This window comes from Schistocerca americana, chromosome 3, assembly GCF_021461395.2.
Source record: "Schistocerca americana isolate TAMUIC-IGC-003095 chromosome 3, iqSchAmer2.1, whole genome shotgun sequence".
Classification (NCBI taxonomy): domain Eukaryota; kingdom Metazoa; phylum Arthropoda; class Insecta; order Orthoptera; family Acrididae; genus Schistocerca; species Schistocerca americana.
Window position 1 is genome coordinate 729,989,968 of NC_060121.1, and position 25,861 is coordinate 730,015,828.

Consider the following 25,861-nt stretch of genomic DNA (forward strand, 5'->3'; position numbering starts at 1 on the left):
TTTCTATTTTTTTGTTTCTTAATTATGCATAGTCAATTTATTTTGGTTATACCCTGTCTTATAAGCAAAAATAATTTTCAATTATAATCATCCATAATTACGTTCCTGATATGTCATCCTGCACACAGTGTGTAAATGTATTGTGATTTGTGTGTATCTTTTTCCCTATTCCTTCCAAATCAGTTGTAACTCAGTTTTCAAATATCTTCTTCACTTATTCGAAATTTATATCTCTGTGTCGCTTTTCAATACTTCGTGTATCATTTTATCAGCATATTAACCTGAATTTCATATCTTCACAGTGTTTCCCCCAAAACAACATCTCCAAATTGGTTCTTGCATCGATTAGTCCAATTGCAACACCTAGAAGGTGGTATGTAACAAGCATCAAATTGGTGTGCTTGTATCTGCAAATGATTAACATTGTAGTACAACCGCATGAAGCAAACAGGTGTAAAGTATTTGCATTTAATGTATAACGAAAGATTACGCGGTGGGTCCTCATATAAAAATCGCATTTGAATGAAGGACGTTTGTGAGAAAGTCTTGTTATACCTTATGTAAGAAGGAAAACCCTTTACCAACATGTGCAGGAATTCGACTACGGGTGGTAGAGTGTGGCCTATGAAGACTGTGGCTTTTTAGTTCCTTGAACATGGAATAGATGGGCCCAGGAAAGCCATACTCAACATGCAGGATCTCAAACTTCCGCTTGGTTATAGAAACAAAACGAGAACAGATACAAAAAACTATATACAGTATTGGAAAGAAAATACAAAGCGTTAATTATGTTTCTACATAGCTCTATCATTTTTGAAGTCCCTGTCATAGCGTGGCACAAGTTTTTGCATGCTTTTTCACTGAACAGGTCGTGTGGTAAAACGTTTTTTGAGACTGACGCCGTTGTTGAATATTTGACTACCAAGGAACGTTTTCAGGCACTAACAGAAGGCAGTTGCTAGTGACGAATTCAGGTCTGTGCTCAGGGTGGTCAAACTGGCTCCATCCAAAGTCCTGTAAGAGCTGTCGTGGCTTGTTCGTATTGTTAAGGTCAGGCATTGCCATGAATAAAAACAATGCCGTTTGTTGATTTTCCGCGGCGCTTGTTAAGAATGCTGTGTCTATATCAAAAGACTGAACTTAATTTTTCGAAATGTCAGGATTTGTTTGGCTTTACCCTTCGTCCACACATTGGTGCCAACGTTCACAGCAACAATGCCAAAATTTATGGGACAGTGCCCATACATTGGAGCCAAGATTCAGTTGACTTCGTATAGAGCCAACATAACCTGTCTGACGCACATGTCGCGCATTTGCGGTTTTGAAGAGCCGGGGTTGCTTATGAAACACCTCAATCGAAACAACAGTCGATGGAATGGAGGCACATCACGCCAGCGGTACAGACCAAGCCTCGGGCTACTCAGTGGTGCCAGTGTTCGTCCAATGTGTGTGGATCGATGAATTAGCATTGGAAACAATATTGGCCCCAATGTTAGTACGACTCCGTTGCTTGTTCGTATTTTGAACAAATATCAGAGTATGTTGAGCCAATATAGGTACGCCGACCACATACTGGCTCCAACGTTGTTTGTTTCCCGTCTTTGCCGTTTGGAAACCGAGTTTTTTTGTCGTTCGTCATCTTCATATTTCTGTCCAAGTTGATTTTTCGAAATGTCGCAGAAACAGTGGAGCAATATTATTCAAATATTTTCTATAGCTTTCTAGCGATGCGACTACTTTCGTCACGTCTAAAATTCATCTCCAGATTAATATACTATTTTTACGGCTTGCTCTGTCGCGAGTATTGATCGTTTAGAGGCCTTGTTGAGAACGCAAGCGCCAAATAGCATGAAATTAGTTGTGGCATGTGAATTAACAGCAATGAAATACTATTATTATACAAAAATCAATGAGGCACTATTAGTCGTCAGTGACAACACTGGCATATTTCTACGTCTATATATTGTAGAGTTCTGTGAACAATGAAGACGAACGAGGTTTGCTTAGTCTAATGTTGGCAGTTGATGTGGTGTGTTGTTATCTGCGTGAACTAAGCTGTTATGTCTTAACGAAAAAGCACCTTTTCTTCCAACTTAAAATATTCTCTCCTCGAAGAGACAAAGCTTATTGAGAAATTGGATACTGTTCAGCATGATAAATCAAACAAACAATAACTGGCTTCTTCTGCTTCTTTTGCAACAACTTCTAAAACCATTGATTTCTTTACCAAAAAGATAAGTTTCACTCTTAAGACGTTGCTTCTACGAAACATGCATTTACAAACGTAAAAGTATGCCAGCATGAACATGAATTAATTAAGGGGGTGTCATCAAATCAGTTCCTTAATATGCAGGATCACAGAGCTGTTATATTTATTATAATAGCGAAAAATATACCATCGTCGAGTGTAGACTAGGTACTTCACCGAAATTACTATATGACATTTCATAGTGGGAACCACACGTTACAGTTATGAGCTTTAATTTTATCAAGATAGAATAGGTAAACAGTAAACGCGTGGTCGATGAAATTCCAGAAGATAAAGACGCTACATTGCCTGCAGCTGACGAAACTTTTGCATTCCATGCTCTGTGTCACAATCACAGTTACAATGCCGTGAACTGCACAACAAATCTCATTAAAAACTCTTGATATCAAGTTTAAGTGGAAAACGAAAGAGAGCTGAAGGCATTGTTAATAATGTAAACACTGCAAGTTTATCCATTTATATCAGTAATCGCAAATCAACTAAGTTTCTTCCAGTATTAGTTAAATATTTCATTTTAGGGGTGGGGTCCATCAAAAAACTTTAGAATTCATTTGTATTGAAAATGAATCTTCTAACATAATATCTAAAAATGTAAGGTCGATTCGGCATGATCATTACCTTGACTGAAAGTTTCTGTGATTATCTGCTAACAATACAATGTTTTTGCTAAATTACAAGCAACCCTTGGTAGGAATTATCTTAGAGGTGTGGGTTGTATGGCACATATCATCCACAACAGTGAGGAAACAGCTGTTGGGAAGCTCCCATTGATATGGAGAATATCATTTGTAAAATTAAAAAAGTATTTTCGTATTTATGCTGTAAGGGTGGAAAGACTCAGAGAGTCCTGCTCCCATCAATTGCTAGGTTACAGCAGTATAAGTTGGTTGGCACTGTTTTCTGTTCTTGAAAGAAATCTGAATTTATATCCCACTCTAAAACAATTTTCCCTCTCTAAATCATGTTGTCCTTATCCTTGCAAATAATTTTCAACGATATGGAATTTGAATTATGATTGTAGTTTGTTCATAGATCAATATTTTTGAAACAAGCACTCCAGAAATCGAAAAGCAGAATGACTGAGTTGTAGGGACAATATCTTCTGATGAATTACTCATAGCAAAGAAAACAAACAGGAAAAAAAATAATTTTGTGAATTTTAAGGTTTAATCTATGTTGAAGGAATTATATGACAGTGATTAAGCTGCTCACAGTTGGTTTTATGGTATGTTCATTGATGCTATAATGTAGCACTTGAATATTTGGTTTTTATTTTGTTGGACAAGTTTGAAAGAGAGCTACAAAGGAGTGATATAGAATCAGTTATATCACTGATTCAAAAAGTAAGCAGTGTAAAAATTAATAATGCAGAACTGTTTGATGAATATTGTATTGCAAAAAAGATTGTAGCTGAAAAATTAAATTACTCAAACGATTCCAAGAAAGAAGTGTATAATATATGCGATGGAATATTTAAAGTGTGAAAGGAAATAAGCATAAAAGTAAAAGCCCTGCTTGAAATTGAAGAAATTGTTCTATGCATCCTGGGGTCGAATGCAGGAACTGATGGTTTTCAAAAATTAATCGTTATTGGTCACGTGATAAAACAAGTGTTTTAGATAGTACAACTGCCAATGCAATGATTCTCAAGTGCAAAACTAACCTAAGGACATCACACACATCCATGCCCGAGGCAGGATTCGAACCTGCGACCGTAGCAGTCCCGCGGTTCCAGACTGAAGCGCCTAGAACCCCTCGGCCACACCGGCCGGCCACTTTATACCACAGGAACATTTAGTACCCGAATTTACGGTTAAATGTTGTTGTTGTGGTCTTCAGTCCAGAGACAGGTTTGATGCAGCTATCCGTGCTACTCTATCCTGTGCAAGCCTCTTCATCTCTGAGTAACTATAGCAACCTCCATCCTTCTGAATGTGCTTAATGTATTCATCTCTTGGTCTTCCTCTACCTTTTTTAGCCTCCACGCTTCCCTCCAGTACTAAATTGGTGATCCCTTGATACCTCAGAAAGTCTCCTATCAACCGATCCTTTCTCCTAGTCAAGTTGTGCCACAAATTCCTGTTTTCCTCAGTACTATTCAGTACCTCCTCATTAGTTACGTGGCCTACCCATCTAATCTTCAGCATTCTTCTGTAGCATCACATTTCGAAAGCTTCTATTCTCTTCTTGTCTAAATTATTTATCGTCCATGTTTCCCTTCCATATATGGCTACACTCCATACAAATATTTTCAGAAAAAGACTTCCTGACACCTGAACAAATTTCTCTTCTTCTGAGACGCCTTCCTTGCCATAGCCAGTCTACATTATATATCCTCTCTACTTGCTCCCCAAATACCAAAACTCATTTCCTAATTTAGTACCCTCAGCATCACCTGATTTAATTCGACTACATTCCATTATCCTCGTTTTGCTTTTGTTGGTGTTCATCTTGTATCCTCGTTTCAAGACTCTGTCCATTCCTTTCAATTGCTCTTCCAAGTCCTTTGCTGTCTCTGCCAGAATTACAATGTCATCGGCGAACCTCAAAGTTTTTATTTCTTCTCCATGGATTTTAATACCTACTTCGAACTTTTCTTTTGTTTCCTTTACTGCTTGCTCAATATACAGATTGAATAGCATCGGGGAGAGGCTACAACACTGTCTCACTCCCCAACCACTGCTTCCCTTTCATGCCCCTCGACTCTTATAACTACCATCTGGTTTCTGTACAAATTGTATATAGTCTTTCGCTCCCTGTATTTTACCCCTGCCACCTTCAGAATGTGAAAGAGACTATTCCAGTCAACATTGTCGAAATCTTTCTGTAAGTATACCAATGCGAGGAACGTAGGTTGCCTTTCCTTAATCTATCTTCTAAGATAAGTCGTAGGGTCAGTATTGCCTCGGTGTTCCAACATTTCTACGGAATCCAAACTGGTCTTCCCCGAGGTCGGCTTCTACCCGTTTGTCCATTCATATGTAAAGAATTCGTGTTAGTATTTTGCAATGATTACTTATTAAACTGATAGTTTGGGAATTTTCATGCCTGTTAACACCTGCTTTCTTTTGGGTTGGAATAATTTTTTTTTTCTTGAAGTCTGAGATTATTTTGCCTGTCTCATACATCTTGCTCACCAGATGGTAGAGTTTGTCATGGTTGGCTCTCCCAAGGTTATCAGTAGTTCTAATGGAATGTTGTCTACTCCCGGGGCCTTGCTTTGACTTAGGTGTTTCCGAGCTATGTCAAATTATGCACGCAGTATCATATCTCCCGTTTCATCTTCGTTTACGTCCTCTTCTATTTCCATAATATTGCCCTCAAAGTAGATCGCCCTTGTATAGACTCTCTATATACACCTTTCTGCTTTCCCTTTTTTGCTTAGGACCGGGTTTCCACCTGGGCTCTTTATGTTCATAAAGGTGGTTCTCTTTTTTCTAAAGGTCTTTTTAATTTTCCTGTAGGCAGTATATATCTTTCCCCTAGAGGTGTATGCCTCTACATCCTTGTTTGTCCTCTAGCCATCCCTGCTTAGCCATTTTGCGCCTCCTGTCGATCTCATTTTTGAGACGTTTGTATTCCTTTTCGCCTGCTTCATTCCTGCATTTTTATATTTTCTCCTTTCATCAATTAAATTCAATATCTCTTCTGCTATCCAAGGATTTCTACTAGTCCTCGTCTTTTAACCTACTTTATCCTCTGCTTCACTAATTGATCTCTCAAAGCTACCAGTTCTTCTTCTATTGTATTTCTTTACCCTATTCTTGTCAATCGTCCCCTAATTCTCCCTCTGGTTCACTCTGTTTATCCAGGTCCCATCACCTTAAATTCCTACCTTTATGCAGTTTCTTCACTTTTAAACTACAGTTGATAACCAATGAACTGTGTTCAGAGGCACATCTGCCCCTGGAAATTCCTTACAGTTTAAAACCTGGTCCCTAAATTTCTGTCTTACGATTATATAATTTATATGAATCCTTCCAGTGTCTCCAGGCTTCTTCCACGTATACAGTCTTCTTTCATGATTCTTAAACCAAGTGTTAGCTACGATTTGGTTATGCTCTGTGCAAAATTCTACCAGGTGGCTTCTTCTTTCATTCCTTACCCCCAGTCCATATTCACCTAATGTTTTTCCTTCTCTTCATTTCCCTACTATCGAGTTCCAGTCCCCCATGACTATTAAAATTCCGCCTCCCTTAATCATCTGAACAATTTCTTTTATCGCATCATACATTTCTTCAATCTCTTCGTCATCTGCGGAGCTAGTTGGCATATAAACTTGTACTACTGTGGTGGGCGAGGACTTTGTGTCTGTCTTGGTTACAATAATGCGTTGACTATGCTGTTCGTACTAGCTTATCCGCACTTTTTTTTTTATACATTATTATACCTACTCCTGCATTACTTCTATTTGATTTTGTATTTATAACCCTGTATTCACCTGACCAGAAGTCTTGTTCCTCGTGCCACCGAACTTCACTATTTCCCACTCTATCTAACTGTAACCTATCCATTTCCCTTTTCAAATTTTCCAACCTACCTGCCCGATTAAGGGATCTGACATTCCACGCTCCGATCCGTAGAACGCCAGTTTTCTTTATCCTGATGACGACGTCCTCCCGAGTAATCCCCACCCATAGATCCGAATGGGGAACTATTTTACCTCCGGAATATTTTACCCAAGAAGACGCCATCATCCTTTAATCATACGGTAAAGCTGCATGCCCTCGGGAAAAATTACGGCTGTAGTCTCCCCTTGCTTTCAGCCGTTCGCAAAAATGGTTCAAATGGCTCTGAGCACTATGGGACTTAACATCTGAGGTCATCAGTCCCCTAGAACGTAGAACTACTTAAACCTAACTAACCTAAGGACATCACACATATCCATGCCCGAAGCAGGATTCGAACCTGCGACCGTAGCGGTCGCGCGTTTCCAGACTGAAGCGCCTAGAACCGCTCGGTCACAGAGGCCGGCTAGTCGTTCGCAGTTTTGGTTAATGTCACAAGGCCAGATCAGTCAGTCATACTGATTGTGGCCCCTGCGACTACTGAAAAGGCTGCTGTCCCTCTTTAGAAACCATATGTTTACGGTTAAGTAAGCTATCAAAAAAAAATTATGATTTTGGATTGAGGATTTCACGCTACATGTTATCCTGGATGGAGAGTAACCGACAGTACTAGCCGCAACACTCACTGTACGTGCCCCAGGAAATGTGTTACCTGTTCTTATTATATACTAAAAATAACCTCAGATCTTTCGAGTCCGCAGCTCGTGGTAGTGCGGCAGCGTTCTCGCTTCCCGCGCCCGGGTTCCCGGGTTAGATTCCTGGCGGGGTCAGGGATTTTCTCTGCCTAATGATGACTGGATGTTGTGTGATGTCCTCAGGTTAGTTAGGTTTAAGTAGTTCTAAGTTCTAGGGGACTGATGACCATAGATGTTAAGTCCCATAGTGCTCAGAGCCATTTGAACCAAGATCTTTCGAAGATGATTTAGTTATCTGCAGTGAAATCCTGGCTGAAAAAACTTAGACAAATATTCTATCAGATCTTGATAAAGATTTCAAAGTGGTTGATTTGAGTGTTCAGAGACGTAAAACTGGAAACTTCACGGAATGCAGAACGTACTGCGAAATTTAATTTTCACTTAGATGGAATTTTATAAGCTTTATTCTTTAATTTTGATAGAAGTCAAGTTTTTATGTGCAAACAGGATGGAGTACTCATTGTAAAAAAAAGAGTTACCTCCACATTCAAGACAACGTATTGACATGAAGTAAGCGAGAGTACAGTTAAATTCATATTTCACAAATATGGGATGACCTTGTGTTTCTTTATATTCACAGATATAACTTTCGTACAAATCTGCCCACTTTTAGAGTTCTGTTTTATACGCATACATAAAAACATTTGTCACAAAATTTTCCAATTTCGTGAGGTTTATTTTTCCAATTTTCCTTAAAATCCATGTAATCATAGGCGTAGCCTCATTGAAACAAAGCTAGAATGAAAAAAAAGTAAACTGTACAAAGCAACGTAATCAAACAAAACTGTTACACACTTATTTACGCCTATGTTCAGTGAAACCCCCGAAAAAAGCGTTACAACACTTGCATTTAACACAATATCATCTAAGCAAGGTAATTAGTTCAAAATGTTAGATACTTATTTACAATTTCAATATTATGAGAAAAAACGGTATAACACATGGAATATAATATTAAGGGCACCTGTAAGTTGTATTTACGATTAAATTTGTAATGTGAAATAAAACTTTGTCTTTTTTACTAAAACATTCAGAAAAGTCCCTAACTTCTTTCATGACACCTGTTTTCTACAATTTCCATTGTCACACTTGTTTCTTCATGCAAGCGTGCCGTCACAAAGTTATCGCTGTAATCTTCGGAAACAACTTTTTCGCTTTCCGGTGGCTCAAGAAAATTTTTGTGAAATGTAACTCTTATACAGAATGAACTGTACATATAATTTACTTGTAAGAACTTACCTTCAGTTAGTCAGCTCGTCAAAGTTATCGGCAGTAGCAGAAAGTTTTCAGGAAATCTGGAAATACGATTTTCCACATGCCAACAAAATTGTCTCGTGATCAGCTCAAGCGTAATGCACGTACTTGAGCTTCAGTCACTAATGGTAGTACAATGCAAGAACACACTGCAGCAGAGCTATAAGTTGAAAGTTACCTTTATTACAGAATTTGAGAATGAAAACCTGGATCACGCTGTTGTAACAAAATAATACTTTATCCACAAAGTTGCATAGTTTTACGGTATCTGTTAAATTTATTGAGTCTAAATAAATGTCCAGGAAGCTTGCATCGATACCCCACGTACGATCGATTTGCCAAGCAATTTCAATCAGTATTGTGAACGTCACTGTGTCGAGAAGTTCTGCTATAGAAAATTAACTGCTATGTTTACCAGAGGTTGCAGTTGATTTCCATGTCCCCATGAATACTTGAAAAACATAAATATAAAATAAACGAGAATTATAATTTATTAAACTTTTTCTGCAAATTGTGCTTATCAACATTACAGTAGGTACGTATGTCATTTTGTATAGAAGTTAACAACTTTAATAATGCGTATAATTTTTTCACAAATAACTCAAAATCATAAAGTGGAGCCTATTGTATCATGACCGTTAGTGTGAACTTCCCATCAATTCTACTTCATAGCACAAGCTCGAAAATGATAATCACTGCTAAAATCTGAGGGTGTATTTTCTATTACTTCTAAATATAAATGGCAACTTTGTTATCAATTTAACTTCTCAGAGTAGTTCGTAATCCCTATAAATTATAATGTAATTTTTTTTATTCAACATGGACAAAGTGAAACGAAATAAAACAGCACAAGGAAAGCTTAGGAAACGGAGAAACCAGCGGCAGCCATTTCGTCACATTACGCTGCTAACCAGCACGCAGCAATATCGCATGCACGATTCGCATGCGATCCATCAGAGTGCTTGGGATTTCCAAGCGACCAGCGAACATCGACTGATAGCAGCAATTTGCCCACACACTGCGATCTACGAAGCGATCGGTCGTCCAGGCCACAGATCGCTGCGATCCGTCGTCCGTGTGTGGAGCCCTTTAAGCCTCCAACATCGCTTAAATGTGCTTTCTGTCCGTTTCCGAGAGAGCCCAGCGTTCACAGTCATTAGCGGTGATACCTAACTGGAAAATTAACGTCACTTACGGGATAGTTATCGACGGCTGAAATTTATGGCTTACCCACGGAGTATTCTTTTGCAAAATAAGGAAGGTATACGACGTTAGTCTCTAGAGATATGTTCCGCTCAAATTCTTTACGTCTTAATAGCAACCAACACAAATTTCAAGATATAGTGCAATAAACACAGTGTATTGCAGACAAGATTGAATCCACAGTGGCAACACATCTAAAATTATTTCTTGCCCGCTACAATGCATCAGCAGCACTAAAAGGAGGCGCATAACGCAGGGCTCTGTGCAGAGGCTCGCAAGTAGGTCATAGGATATCTACATCATCCTGTTCACAGTATGCAACCACAACGTTCAACACGCAGAAATGGAGCAACCATCAATACATTACCAAGCAAAACGAAACGAAACAGCCAAAAACCCAAATAAAAATACTTGAAAACAAGCAAAGTACCCACAAAAAGATGCCTGAAATTGAAAAAGTTCTTACTAACCCATTCACATCTGTCCAAGAGCATCCAAAAGAATAACTTTCCATTACTGAAACCACTGACTTTCGCGATGGTTCGTTCCAGACGCAATTCACGACGCACGTAACGCATCTGATGACATCCATTCGGATATGAAGTAAATCCGTGATTCCAACGTTGCAACCTACGTCCTCAATTATTTGCGGAATGTGTTCCAGTCTCTGTCTTCCTCTTCCGGTTTTACCCTCTACAGCTCCCTATAATACCATGGATGTCATTCCCTGATGTCTTAACACACGTGCTATCATTCTTTCCCTTATCCTTGCCTGTATTTTCCACATATTCCTCTCCTCGCCGATTCTGCGCAGAACCTCCTCATTCCTTACCTTATCAGTCCACCTAATTTTCAACATTCGTCTGTAGCACCACCTCTCAAATGCTTCGATTCTCTTCAGTTCCGGTTTTCCCACAGTTCATGTTTCACTACCATACAATGCTGTACTCCAGACGCACATCCTCAGAAATTTCTTCCTCAATTTAAGGCCGATATTTGATATTAGTAGACTTCTCTTGGCCAGGAATGCCCTTTTTGCCATTGCTTGTCTGCTTTTAATGTCCTCCTTGCTTCGTCCGTCATTGATTATTTTACTGCCTAGGTAGCAGAATTCCTTAACTTCATCTACTTCGTGGCCATCAAACCTGATGTTAAGTCTGTTGTCGTTCTCATTTCTGCTACTTCTCATTACTTTAGTCTTTCTTCGATTTACTCTCAATCCATATACAGTACTCGCTGGACTGTTCATACCATTCAGGAGATCTTGGAATTCTTCTCTTTCACTGAGGTTAGCAAAGTCATCAGCGAATCTAATCATTGATATCCTTTCACTTTGAATTTTAATTCCACTCCTGAACCTTTCTTTTATTTCCATCATTGGTTCTTCGATATTAAGATTGAACAGTAGGGGTGAAAGACTACATCCCTGTCTTACACCATTTTCAATCCGAGCACTTCGTTCTTAGTCGTCCACCCTCATTATTCCATCTTGCCTCTTGTAAATATTGTATATTACCAGTCTCTCCCTAACTTTTCTCAGGATTTCTAACATCTTACACCATTTTCCATTTTCGAACGCTTTTTCCAGGTCTTGATTTTTCTTTAGTATTGCTTCTATTATCAACCGCAAGGTCAATATTGCCTCTACGGTGTCTTAACTTTCTTAAAGCCAAACTAATAGTCATCTACGACATCCTCAATTTTCTTTTCCATTCTTCTGTATATTATTCTTGTCAGCAACATGGTTGCATGAGCTGTTAAGCTGGTTGTACGATGATTCTCGCACTTGTCAGCTTTTGCAGTCTTCGGAACTGTGTGGATGATACTTTTTCGAAAGTCAGATGCTTTGCCGCCAGACTAATACATTCAACACGCCAACGTGAATAATCGTATTGTTGGCGCTTACCCCAATCATTTTAAAAATTCTGATGAAATGTTGTCTATCCTTACTGCATTATTTGATCTTAAGTCCTCCAAAGCTCTCTTAAATTTTGATTCCAATACTGGATCTCCTATCTCTTCTGAATCCACTCCTGTTTCTTTTTCTATCACATCAGACAAATCTTTCCCCTCATAAAGGCCTCCAATATACTCTTTCCACCTATCCGCTCTCTCCTCTGCAGTTAATAGTGGAATTGACGTTGCACTCTTAAGTTATCACCTTTTACTTTTAATTTCACCGAAGATAGTTTTGACTTTACTATATGCTGAGTCAGTCCTTCCGACAATCATTTTTTTTCCGATTTCTTCACATTTTTCATGCAGCCATTGCGTCTTAACTTCCGTGCACTTCTTATTTATTTCATTTTTCAGCTACTTGTATTTCTGGATCCATGAACATTTTTGTACTTCTGTCTTTCATCGATAAACTGAAGCATGTCTTCTGTTACCCATGATTTCTTCGCAGTTACCTTCTTTGTACCTACGTTTTCCTTTCCAACTTCTGTAATTGCCCTTTCTAGAAATGTCAATTCCTCTTCAACCGCACTGCCTACTGAGCTATTCGTCATTGCTGTATCTACAGCCTTAGAGAACTTCAACCGTATTTCATCATTCCTTAGTACTTCCTTATCCCACTTCTTTGCGTATTGATTCTTCCTGACCAACCTCTTAAACTTCTGTCTACTCTTCATCACTACTACATTGTGACCTGAGTCTATATATGCTCCTGGGTACGCCTTACAATCCAGTATTTGATTTCGAAATCTCTGCCTAACTATGATGTAATCTAACTGAAATCTTCCCGTATGCCCTGGCCTTTTCGAAGTATACATCCTCCTCTTGTGATTTTTGAACAGAGTATTCGCTATTACTTGCTGAAATTTATTACAGAACTCAATTAGTCTTTCTCCTCTCTCATTCCTTGTCCCAAGCCCATAGTCTCCTGTAACCTTTTCTTCTACTCCTTCCCCTACAACGGCAATCCTATCCCCCATGACTATTACATTTTCATCTCCCTTTACATACTGTATTATCCTTTCAACATCCTCGTACAATTTCTCTGGCCCTTCATCTTCAGCTTGCTACGTTGGCATGTATAACTATATTAACGTTGTTGGTGTTGGTTTGTTGTCCATTCTGATCAGAGCAACCCTATCACTGAGCTGTAACTCATTCTCTGCCCTACCTTCCCACTCCCGTTATTCCATTTTCTTCTGCTGTTGATTTACCATATACAAATCCGAGCAGAAATCCTTGTCTTCTTTCCATTTCATTTAACTAACCCCTACTATATCTCGATTGAGCCTTTCAGTGAGTAATCAATCTTTTCCTCGTGGTCACCTCTCCCTTGACAGTTCACTCCCGGAGATCCGAATGGGGTACTACTCCGTAATCTTTTGTGAATGGAGAGACCATCATGACACTGTTTCAATTATAGGCCACGTTTCCTGTGGATACACGTTATATGTCTTTAATGCATGGTTTTCACTGCCTTCTGCATCCTCATGCCGTTGATCATTGCTCATTCTTCCGCCTTTAGGGGGTAGTTTCCCACCCCAAGGACAAGAGAGTGCCCTGAACCTCTGTCTGCTCCTCTGCCCTCCTTCTCAAGGCCGTTGGCAGAATGAGGCTGACTTCTTATGCTGGAAGTCTTCGGTCGCCGATGTTCATTATTAATCAAAATGTAGGTGGTGGCGGGCTTCGAACACGGGAGCGATGATGTCTAATCAAATGGTTCAAATGGCTCTGAGCACTATGGGACTTAACATCTGAGGTCATCAGTCCCCTAGAACTTAACTTAAGTAACCCAAGGACATCACACACATCCATACCCGAGGCAGGATTGAACCTGCGACCGTAGCAGTCACACGGTTCCAAACTGAAGCGCTTAGAACCGCACGCCCACACCGGCCGGCTGATGTCTAATCACAAAAGTTATCCCGCCCCCTTTTCTTTTTCATCTCATTTTGTTCTATTGTGTTCGTTGTACATGTTAGGGGCGGACGTCTCACGACACCCGTTCAGGTTGTTCGTTGATCCGTTCACTCTGTTTTTTTATTACAGAGGGTAGCTAACCCTCTGACCGAACACGCTGAGTTACCGTGCCGATATCCTTAGACCATGGGTGTAGCCCTACGTTGGAGTAATACAGCCCAGTCTAGCGAACGATATTATGAACACGATATGAAACTTCCTGGCAGATTAAAACTGTATGCCGTACCGAGACTCGAACTCGGGACCTCTGCCTTTCGCTATGATGACGGGGCGTGAGCCGTGCTTGGGTCGCTCAGATAGTAGAGCACTTGCCCGCGAAAGGCAAAGGTCCACAGTTCGAGGCTCGATCCGGCACACAGTTTTAATCTGCCAGGAAGTTTCATAACAGTGCACACTCTGCTGCAAAGTGAAAATCTCATTCGTGAACACGATTTTTTTTAAAAAAGAAAAAAAGTACGAAGATCACCACTTACCAATCAGATTTCGAAATACAACTTAAGAAGGTGACTGGTACGTCTTGCCGAGCTGAAGCAAGCATAAAAGCAATCAAACCACAAACGGAAGAGAAACATGTGGTTCTACTCCCAGAATTGCAATAACAGAGGTTCACCATGGCATCACAAACGAAAAATGGAATAGGAATTAAAACCACAGGCGATGTGCATCTTTATCACATAACACTAAGGCGTATTTAAAGAAATAGGAGTTATCTCGAATCACAAAAAAGAAGCTGGTAAGCTATTTGTTCGCCATTTCAGAATCCATTATGTACTACACGGGGTAGAGCCATCCAATCCTCTTGCCCTCAACCAACGCAATAAAAAATGTGCAACAGGTTCAAACATACCTCGGAAATAGACCCCAATGCGCAAAATGTAATGAACAACACCTAATTTTTCATTGCAAAATAAGCAACACAAAAACAAATCCCAAAATGCAGCAATTGAAATGGTGACCATCATTTTGCTACTGATCCGAAATGAAAAGAAAGACAGAAAACCTATCTCAGCCGACAAACCTGAAGAAGTTAAGTGCACTGATGAATCTTCCACGTTCTCTGACTCAGAACAGAAGGAACGCCACCAAACGAAAAACTTTCCTTGCGCCTTCACCACAACCCGTAACATTATATCCGAAAGAAACACATTTATAACGGCAAGGTCAGAAACAGCTTCTGAAAAATTCCTACGACGTGATTTGGAGGTAGCGCAAGCCTGGCACAGCGTCCAAATCTGTATCAGCAAGTTGACGTATAAAGAGGCCTGAACTTAACCTAACACGGAACACTTCCAAACAAGAACTAGTCCTTACATTCATGTTTGAAAAAATGTTGTCAGTATCCGTTTTGTAAACATAAGGCTTTCTGCGCGAAAAAGGCAGTCCTTTAAGTCATAATAAGAGTAAAATAAATTATCATTTTTGGTGCTACACAGAGCAGACGCATAGGCAGAGAAATCAATCTTCGTAACTACGCCTGTCACCGACTTGACCAGCCCAAAACAAGCCGTAACTGATGCTCAGATGGAAAAGCTGTTGCAATACGACTCCGTCTTTCGGATAATCACTAAGCAATTGTATTAAAAATTACAGCACGACGTAAGAAACCTCTGTTCTTTGCAAGATGTATGTATCTGCTATCGAGGTATTGCCAGTGGATCTCATTAATGACACATCCTCACGTAGCCCAGCTGTAATTACCGGAAATACAATGTCAGAGTCACAATATTTGGTGACAAAGCACAAACAAAATGGTGAACTTCTTTCTTGTAGTCACTTTGAACGGAAATTTCTTTAGGCTCGGAAATGACTCATCGACTTCTATCAATCACTGTGGCACTTTTGCTCCAGACTGCATAATGCGCACACTGCTGGTGCCAGACGCTACAGAGACATTAAAATTGGGACTAGCATATCTAGAAACTACCTGCATATTACTGTAGGAACTACAGGTCTAGGACTAAAAAACTTAGAACTATAGACTTAATTAAATCTGGGGGTCGAAAAATTCAGATTCAAATTTTTGAGAACAAAACGTAGTTTTTCGGGAATCGTCCTCCCAAACACGTTTCACGAAATGGCCACGACGGGAAAATTCTAGAAATCAGAGCTTACACAGAAGCTTACCCACAATCATTCTTCCCAGGCGAGTGGAACAGGAAACGGGGATTAATTAGTGGTACCAGAAGTACCCTCAGCCACACACCGTCAGGTGGCTGGCGGAGTATTGACGAAGATGTAGAAGTAGATGAAACAAGGCAGACGCAACAGCAGGATTCTATTGGGATATTGAATTAAAATCCACGGAGAAGAAATTAAAACTTTGAGGTTCGCCGATGACATTGTAATTCTGTCAGAGACAGCAAAGGACCTGGAAGAGCAGCTGAACTGAATTGTCAGTGTCTTGAAAGGAGGATGTAAGATGAACATCAACAAAAGCAAAACGAGGGTAATGGAATGTAGTCGAATTAAGTCGGGTGATGCTGAGGGAATTAGATTAGGAAATGAGACACTTAAAGTAGTTAAGGAGTTTTGCTATTTGGGGACAAAATAACTGATGATGGTCGAAGTAGAGAGGATATAAAATGTAGACTGGCAATGGCAAGGAAAGCGTTTCTGAAGAAGAGAAATTTGTTAACATCGAGTATAGATTTAAGTGTCAGGAAGTCGTTTCTGAAAGTATTTGTATGGAGTGTAGCCATGTATGGAAGTAAAACGTGGACGATAAATAGTTTAGACAAGAAGAGAATAGAAGCTTTCGAAATGTGGTGCTACAGAAGAATGCTGAAGATTAGATGGGTAGATCACATAACTAATGAGGAGGTATTGAATAGAATTGGAGAGAAGAGAAATTTGTGGCACAACTTGACTAGAAGAAGGGATCGGTTGGTAGGGTATATTCTGAGGCATCAAGGGATCACCAATTTAGTATTGGAGGGCAGCGTGGAGGGTAAAAATCGTAGAGTCAGACCAAGAGATGAATACACTAAACAGATTCAGAAGGATGTAGGCTGCAGTAGGTACTGGGATATGAAGAAGTTTGCACAGGATAGAGTAGCATGGAGAGCTGCATCAAACCGGTCTCTAGACTGAAGATCACAACAACAACAACATCGAATTCACGTTCAGTGAGATGTAGAATGACGGGCACCTGTTCAAATTGTTACATTTCAACTTCCTGTAGTGGCCTCATATAGAAATGTTTGCACCGCACTAAGACTTTCTAAGATTTTTTTGAACTTCCCAGGAGAAACTGCGCAGTTAATATCAAACCTTATCGCCGACAGGAAGCACAAGTTCAGGTCGGTAATTAACTGTCGACACATTTGACTACAGCCACAGGAGTTCCGCAGGCAGCAGTCACATCTCCACTACTGCATTCAATCTACACCGCTGACATTCCTAAAACTGGATGGTGGAATGAAGGAATAGCCTTATACTCAGATGATACTCCATACCGGTGTTACGCCCAATTTGCGACAATATTAATGAACAGGCGAACCGCTATATAAACAGTAGGGAATCTTGACTAAGCGAGGGGAGGATAAGTTCTAATCCCACAAAAAACCAGTTAATATTCTTCCAACATCGGTACATTATTACACTATTGGCCATTAAAATTGCTACACCAAGAAGAAATGCAGATGATAAACGGGTATTCATTGGACAAATATATTACACTAGAACTGACATGTGATTACATCTTCACGTAATAGATCCTGAGAAATCAGTACCCAGAAAAACCACCTCTAGACGTAATAACGGCCTTGATACGCCTGGCCATTGAGTCAAACAGAGCTTGGATGGAGTGTACAGGTACAGCTGCCCATGCAGCTTCAACACGATACCACAGTTCATCAAGAGTAGTGACTGGCGTATTGTGACGAGCCAGTTGCTCGGCCACCATTGACCAGAGGTTTTCAGTTGGTGAGAGATTTGGAGAATGTGCTAGCCAGGGCAGCCGTCGAACATTTTCTGTATCCAGGAAGGCCCGTACAGGACCTGCAACATGAAGTCGTGCATTATCCTGCTGAAATGTAGGGTTTCGCAGGGATCGAATGAAGGGTAGAGCCACGGGTCGTAACACATCTGAAATGTAACGTCCACTATTCAAAGTGCCGTCATTGTGAACAGGAGGTGACCGAGACCTGTAACCAATGGCACCCCATACTATCACTCCAGGTAATACGCCAGTATGGCGATGACGAATACACGCTTCCAATGTGCGTTCACCGCGATGTCGCCAAACACGGATGCGACCATCATGATGCTGTAAACAGAACCAGGATTCATCCGAAAAAATGACCTTTTGCCATTCGTGCACCCAGGTCCGTCGTTGAGTACACCATCGCAGGCGCTCCTGTCTGTGATGTAGCGTCAAGGGTAACCGCAGCCATAGTCTCCGAGCTGATAGTCCATGCGGCTGCAAACGTCGTCGAACTGTTCGTGCAGATGGTGGTTGTCTAGTCTGTTGGCTCAAGGATCGAGACGTGGATGCACGATCCGTTACAGCCATGCGGATGAGATGCCTGTCATCTCGACTGCCAGTGATAGGAGGCCGTTGGGATCCAGCACGGCGTTCCGTATTACCCTCCTGTACCCACCGATTCCATATTCTGCTAACAGTCATTGGATCTCGACCAATGCGAGCAGCAATGTCGCGATACGATAAACCGCAATCGCGATAGGCTACAATCCGACCTTTAGCAAAGTCGGAAACGTGATGGTACGAATTTCTCCTCCTTACACGAGGCATCACAACAACGTTTTACCAGGCAACGCCGGTCAACTGCTGTTGTGAATGAGAAATCGGTTGGAAACTTTCCTCATCTCAGCACGTTGTAGGAGTCGCCACCGGCGCCAACCTTGTGTGAATGCTCTGAAAAGCTAATCATTTGCATATCACAGCATCTTCTTCCTGTCGGTTAAATGTCGCGTCTGTAGCACGTCATCTTCGTGGTGTAGCAATTTTAATGGCCAATAGTGTAATTTGCGAGGGCAGAAACCAAAAATAATACTCGTCTCCGGAAGCAAGGTATCACCCCACAAGCACACGTAAAATCCCATGGAATTGACTTAGACGAACTATTAAATTGGCGTAAAGATATAAAAGAAAAAATAAGATGAGCAGTACGACTAGCGAAATGTAGAATGCGTGGTGCGGATCCACCAGTGTCATTATTTACATACAAATTATTCGTTCCTCCGACACTTAAATATGGTATGCAGGCATGGCTAATGGCTCCCAGCCTACCGGCAGGAGAATGCAACGAACAGCCGGTGGCCTAGCATACGACTTTCCTACTGCCTCACTACGTAAAACTCTCACTACAAAGAAAATGTAACATCAGCTCAAGGGGAAATGTGCTAGATTCGGATTACGCAGATTAAAATACACTGGATCCACGAAATAACTCTTTCAGCAAGAAACTAGGACCTCCACTAACCAGACTTCAAATATACGTACGCCCCAAACGTCATTCTCGAAGGTATATGAGATATCCATTCTGTCAGTCGCTTGTATTTAATAAAGAAATAAAGGTCATACTTAATACATCAACTACACCAACCGGAAAATGGGATAATTTAGCACTAACAGAAGGAACTGACATAATTACATTAGCTAGAATATAAAGGATATCACTTCATGACAACAGGTATTATTGATAGATCAGACTAAACGAAACGCCTTGGCGTATGACAAACCATTCTAGTTGAGGTTTTACTGCAGGAAGGTCTTTGTTCGGATGTAAGACGAATGCCAAGATTTAATAATACGTGTATGAACATCTTTTTTCCTGTCCACCAGCATTACATACGGTCTTCAAGCCGAATAAGAACCCAAGATTTAAAAAAAATGAACATCGGCACTGCAGCATTCCCTACAACTGGCTGAAAAGCTCGCCAGCTCCTTCAGAGTTGGTAAAAAAAGGACGTGTTTGCCGCCACTCATCGAGTAATGTTAATTGCTACAGGAATCAAAGTCTGCTATTTGAAAACGAATACGGACGAGACAACGCATGATCGTAACAGTCTGGACAAATGGCTCAAATGGCTCTGGGCACTATTGGACTTAACATCTGAGGTCATCAGTCCCCTAGAACGTAGAACTTCTTAACCCTAACTAACCTAAGAACATCACACACATCCATGCCCGAGGCAGGATTCGAATATGCGACCGTAGCGGTTCCGGACTGAAGCGCCTAGAACCGCTCGGCCACCGCAGCCGGCGCAGTCTGGACAATTTGTGTCCCAATTTAGACATGAAAAAACTGAAAAACTGAAAATAAAAAAATTAGTTTAAAATATGGTACGGATTTGTAGCAAACGATTTCCAAATTGTTCTCATCACATAGGCTTCACTTTCAAAAATGTGGAAAGAACGTTCAGCATCCTATTCAGAAGTAGCAACATTCGTACGATTTTTCCACTCATTTTTCAAAATAATAATAAGGAAAGAGATAGAAAATTTTCTTTGGTGAGCTCTATAATTGCAATGTCTTATTTGAGAGAGGTTCTTACGTTGACATTGTGAACAATACGTGGGCTGTTGTAGGTGCTGAACACGCATTACATGGTAGCCTCGACACGCCTTCTTCAGTTCTTTGTCCGCAAGCAGCCCATAGAAAAGGCCACTTGTAAATTGAACTGCGTTGTCTCGAGCACATCAGAAAAAAAACAGGTATCACCAGAAGCGGACTGAGTGATTGCGCAAGTTATGCGAGATATGCTACAGCTACCACTCAGAGAACTGATGTAGTTATTTCCACGCAAGTGTCGAACACTTTCGTTATGCTACTTGTTTTCTTTACCTTTTTGGTCGACTGTCTTACATCGCAATAGACATTTGGGGACTTTCTTGTTGTGTTTCGCCTCATCTGAAATTTGTGTACACTCGGCGCAACGTACAACAGTAATCTGTTGACTCCCTGGTGGCCTTGAAATGCTTACTTAGTCAGGAAGACGTGCCTCTAGCCAATGTTTACGTTTTTGTTCCTGGTTTATAATTAGTCAGTAGACGGCACCCACGTACTCGCTTGCGTCACCCAAGTGCCTATGGTCTGCGATGTCTAAATAATAAATAAAACTAAATCAACAAGTAAACAAGCACAGAACTCAGGGCAAGGTTCACCTTTATGCAACAGTGAGCAAACTGTAGTGTTTCTAGTGTTTCCTTTCCTCGGGGTTCTGCCGTGAAAATACAAAATAGAAAATCTGATTGGGTTTTGAATTTTGGTAGAATAACTTACGGATAAGGCGGACTTCGTATTACTGATTGAGATAGTGCTGTAATTTGACCGTGAATGGCAGACCGGGTCGGCAACACTACAAAAAGTGACTGTAAGGAAATAGCATCAGAAATAAGTTGAAATTTACCTTATAATTCTGTCAGAAACGTAGTATGTATTATAATATAGTCTTCGTGGCTGCATCTGGAATACTTCTTGATTTTATTGTAGGATGTCCTTTTTTTTATTGCTCGCTGGTCCTCTTGTTCTCCGTCTGATGAAAATTTCTTGAAGTTCTCACTGTCTGGATTAATTTATAAATTTGGCGATAACCATTGCGAATCACTACTGAAATAACTTGAAGACGCCGTCTGTTCGTTTCATAATATAGTTTTAATTTCCACTTAAAATCATTCTTTAACATCAGCGCCAAAAAATACACGTCTTAAACGTATGAAGACAAGATAACAAGAGAGTAATGAACTAGTTGTTAAAACAAGCACCTTCGCAAAAGTAAAAGATCAAAATTACTTGCGAAAATCTGTCGCTGGCGCAGCGCTCTTCTGCATGCGCGATCGTAAATCACATCTTTGCTCTGGCGGAGGCGCGGTAGTGAAAGTACCGTTACAAAACCCATCCCACCAACCGCTTGACACCGCTCCTCACAAACGGCTCTTGATCAAATTGTGCACCTATGGAGTGTCTCGGTTGTGCCATTAGATTTGTGATTTGCTGTCGGAACCATCGCAGTTTCTTGTACCTTTGTCCTGCATCGGCGCAATAATAACGGGATTAGGAACATATCTGGCATTGAATGGATTTGGCCGGATGCCCTTCCTGCCGCCACCCTGTTACACCTGTCAACCGTCTGCATTCAAATGAAAGCGAGCGAAAGTTTTCTAAATGTTTGCGAACCATGTAAATGAGGCGGGATATGACAACCAGTCCGTAATTCACATAGTAGCATGTGGGAAACACCCGACCCTCGTTGTTAATCCACCGAGCGGATTCGGTCCGAGGACAGCGCATCCCCCCCCCCCCCACCACCACCACCACCACCACCACCGCCACCATCCCGGAAGCAGACTTGTAACACGTGCATGCTCCTCCCGTAGGAGCTCATGTTTAAAAGACTGACTGACAAGTGGGATACCAACTGCCTCATTCTCCCTTCCTCAGCACCTATAATAAGTTTCCCAAACAAATTGGCATAGAAACATGCCTGCGCTCTTTTTAGCATGTAACTCACCTCTCACGCCCACAAGCTCCCCTAACCGCAACTCGCTCACACATAAACTAGTTCATCACTGTCACTCGTCCCCATCCACTTTCACTTGCCCATTCTCACTCTCTGCCACTGTCTCCTGTCTCACAGCTACCGTCTCTCTCGTCCTGTCTTCTTACTACTGTCTCCTCTCAGTGTCACTGTCTTCCTCTTGCTCTCTCTTACTGCAAGTCTCATTTATTCCTTCCCATTGCTACTGTCTCTTCTCACTGTTACTATCTCTGCTCTTCCTACTTGTCACTGTCATAGACTACGACTCTCATTATCACTGGCTCTCACCCACTTCCACTTACTTTTTCTCTTTATTCCTCTCCCAGGCACTGTCTCCTTCACTATTTTGCTATCACTGTTCTGTCACTGTCAACTATGTTCCACTACTACTGTCTCCCTGTCTTTCTCTCACATTGCCATTGCCTCCTTCACTCTTTCTATTCCACAACTGCTGTCTACTATCATCAAGTATTTATTACTTTTTCATCTCTTTCCCACTGCCGCTATCTCCTTTTCTCTCAGCATAAAAAAGCGCGCATATGTTCTCAAGCCAATATTTTTGGGAACATTTTTAAATGTGATTAATGTATAATGAGACAGCAGATACCCCACTTTTCAGTCAGACTCCTTTAAATAAGAGCATATTCACCTTTTTTGTGCTCGAATAGGAGCATTTTTACGCTGTTTCCCTTCTTTTCCCTGCTACAGTATGGCGTGTCACTCATATGAAAAGAACTTCATGGCTTAGTAAAATTTTTATAGTTTACTTATATGAAATTGAAATAATGCAAAACTAATTTTGAACCTCAGACTAGATTTTAAGTCCATAAAAATTTGCATGTGCTACAGCATTACACCAAAGGGCTCGCAGAATCTTTTTAGTGATAGCAGAGACATTTTACAGCGTATTTCTCCGCGGTACTACGTTTTCGCTTCACACGTGCGTATTTTACGTCTACACGTAGGATAATTTTGAATCGCTGTTTCTCGGAAACGGACAAAGATATATATAAAATTTTCAAAATCGTTCCATATCGGGATCTGAGGAATGAACCGTAAAAATTTCAGTCATTTGATATTCATAGCAGTCTTGGAATCCGCGGTTCGGTTTTCGTACGAAAAATGGTAAACACTCTTTTTTTAGGGTTTTCTAAGGAGCCGCACTTGAACTAATAGTGGCTCTATAACCCCCTTAGAGCGCACAGTAGACCAGTCAGACGCAAAAAGAAGCAACCGATTTTCTCCATTTGCCTAAACAGGACGAAGTGTGTAATAATCATACTTTGACCGTGTACTGTAGGATAGTGACACTAAGACGATCATGTTGGATATACATATAGTCCCTGGCCAAAGGGCTATCGAAAACACTTCACTCTGCCTTTCTGTCAACGACAGAATCAGAGGTATGAGGACCCAGAAGAGTACCGTTTCGACGTGAGGCTTTTTGGAAGATGTTAGGCAGCGCACCTCAGCAGCCCTCTTAAACTGTTTGCAGTGCTGCCAGCTTTTATGCCTATTAAAGTCATCAGAAGATCTAAACCAATTGCAAAATTATTTATAAAATGATCTGCATGGTGCGAAAAGTGGCAATTGAGTCTAAAAAATAAAAAAGTGGCTCTGAGCACTATGGGACTTAACTTCTAAGGTCATCAGTCCCCTAGAACTTAGAACTACTTAAACCTAACTAACCTAAGGACATCACACACATCCATGCCCGAGGCAGGATTCGAACCTGCGACTGTACCGGTCGCGCGGTTCCAGACTGTAGCGCCTAGAACCGATCGGCCACCCCGGCCGGCAACAATAAAAAGCGTGAGGTCATGTTTGTGAATAGTAAAAATATTTCATTAAACGTCGGTTACACGATAAATCATACAAATTTAAAGGTTATAGATTCAGCTAAATACCTAAGGGTTACGATTACAAATTACTGGGATTGGGACTATCATAAATACAATATTGTAGGGAAGGCGAACCAAAGAGTACATTTTATTTTCAGAAGACTTTGAGGCTACAACAGTTTAATAAAAGGAATGCCTACACAACGTTTCTCTGTCCTCTTCTGGAGTGTTTTTGCGCGGTATGGAATTCTTGCCAGATAGGATAGACGAAGCACATCGAAAAAATTTAGAAAGGAGACAGCTCGTTTTGTATTATCGAGGAAAACTGCGTCACGGATATGATACGCGAGTTGGGGTCGCAGCCATTAAAACAAAGGCGTATTTCGTTGTAGCGAGATCTTTTCACGAAATTTCAATCATCAACCTTCTCTTCCGAATGCCAAAATATTTTGTGACCATCGTAATAAAATAAATCAGAGCTCTAATGGAAAGATTTAAATGCTGATTTTCCCACGTGCTATTCGAAAGTGGAACTGTCGAGAAATAGCCCTACAGTGGTTCTATTAACACTACATCAAGCACTTGAATGTGAACCGCAGAACAGTCATGTGGAGCTAGATGTAGATGTAAATCTTACAGGTCGGTAGCCCAAACTGTATATGACTGCTCCTTTTTTTTTAACATTTGTTAAACTTTAACCCGGGTGCCACACTGTGTGTTGGGGACCGTAATATTAGGTCAGCGTGTCACAAACTTCTTGAAATGATAATGAGACTGGACATGAGTGCGATCATAATTTTCAGACCGCATCACACAAGCGACTACTTGAAGACAACAGCAATGCTCTCTGACTTTTAGGATGAGAATTGTTGCCTACCATGCAATGAACTTGCAAACGGCGTAAATACACCTTTCAGATTGCGTTGGTTTCGTCAAAACACCTGAATGGAGGTGAGATGTAACTGGAGCCATTCTGTTTTGCTGACACACAGCCGCGCTATCTCAGCTCATACTGTTGCTGAAACTAGTATTCGTAATGCTCCTGCTGTTGGTGCAGATGTTGTTGTTGCTGCTGCAACAGCAGCTGCAACTGTCGAGGTTCTGAGAAATTTTGACCCACGAACGTAAATAACTAATCACGTTTGGGAACGAAAAATGCTTGTGCGCACTTGTCTATCCTTGACTGGCAATGAAACTTGTACATCACAATCGGACAAACGAGAACCACAACCATGCCGGAGGGGTTTACATGACTCGCAAATTGCAGAGCGAGAGCAGAAACACAAAGCACAAATCGTGGTGAATTCGCGATATCGTAACCAGAGAGACAGAACCAAAACAAAGCCAAGTCAGTATCGTAATCAAGTACTGTATGCAAATGGCCCAGGGGTAAGAATCAGCAATGATCAACGGGCCGGCACGGTAGCTCAGAGTGTACGGTCAGAGGGTTTAGCTACCCTCTGTAATAAAAAATAAAAAAAACTGAGTGAACGGATCAACGAACAACCTGAACGTGTGTCATCGGACGTCCGCCACGAACAAATTCAACGAAGAATATAGAACAAAATAAGATTTTTAAAAAAAAGGGGTAGA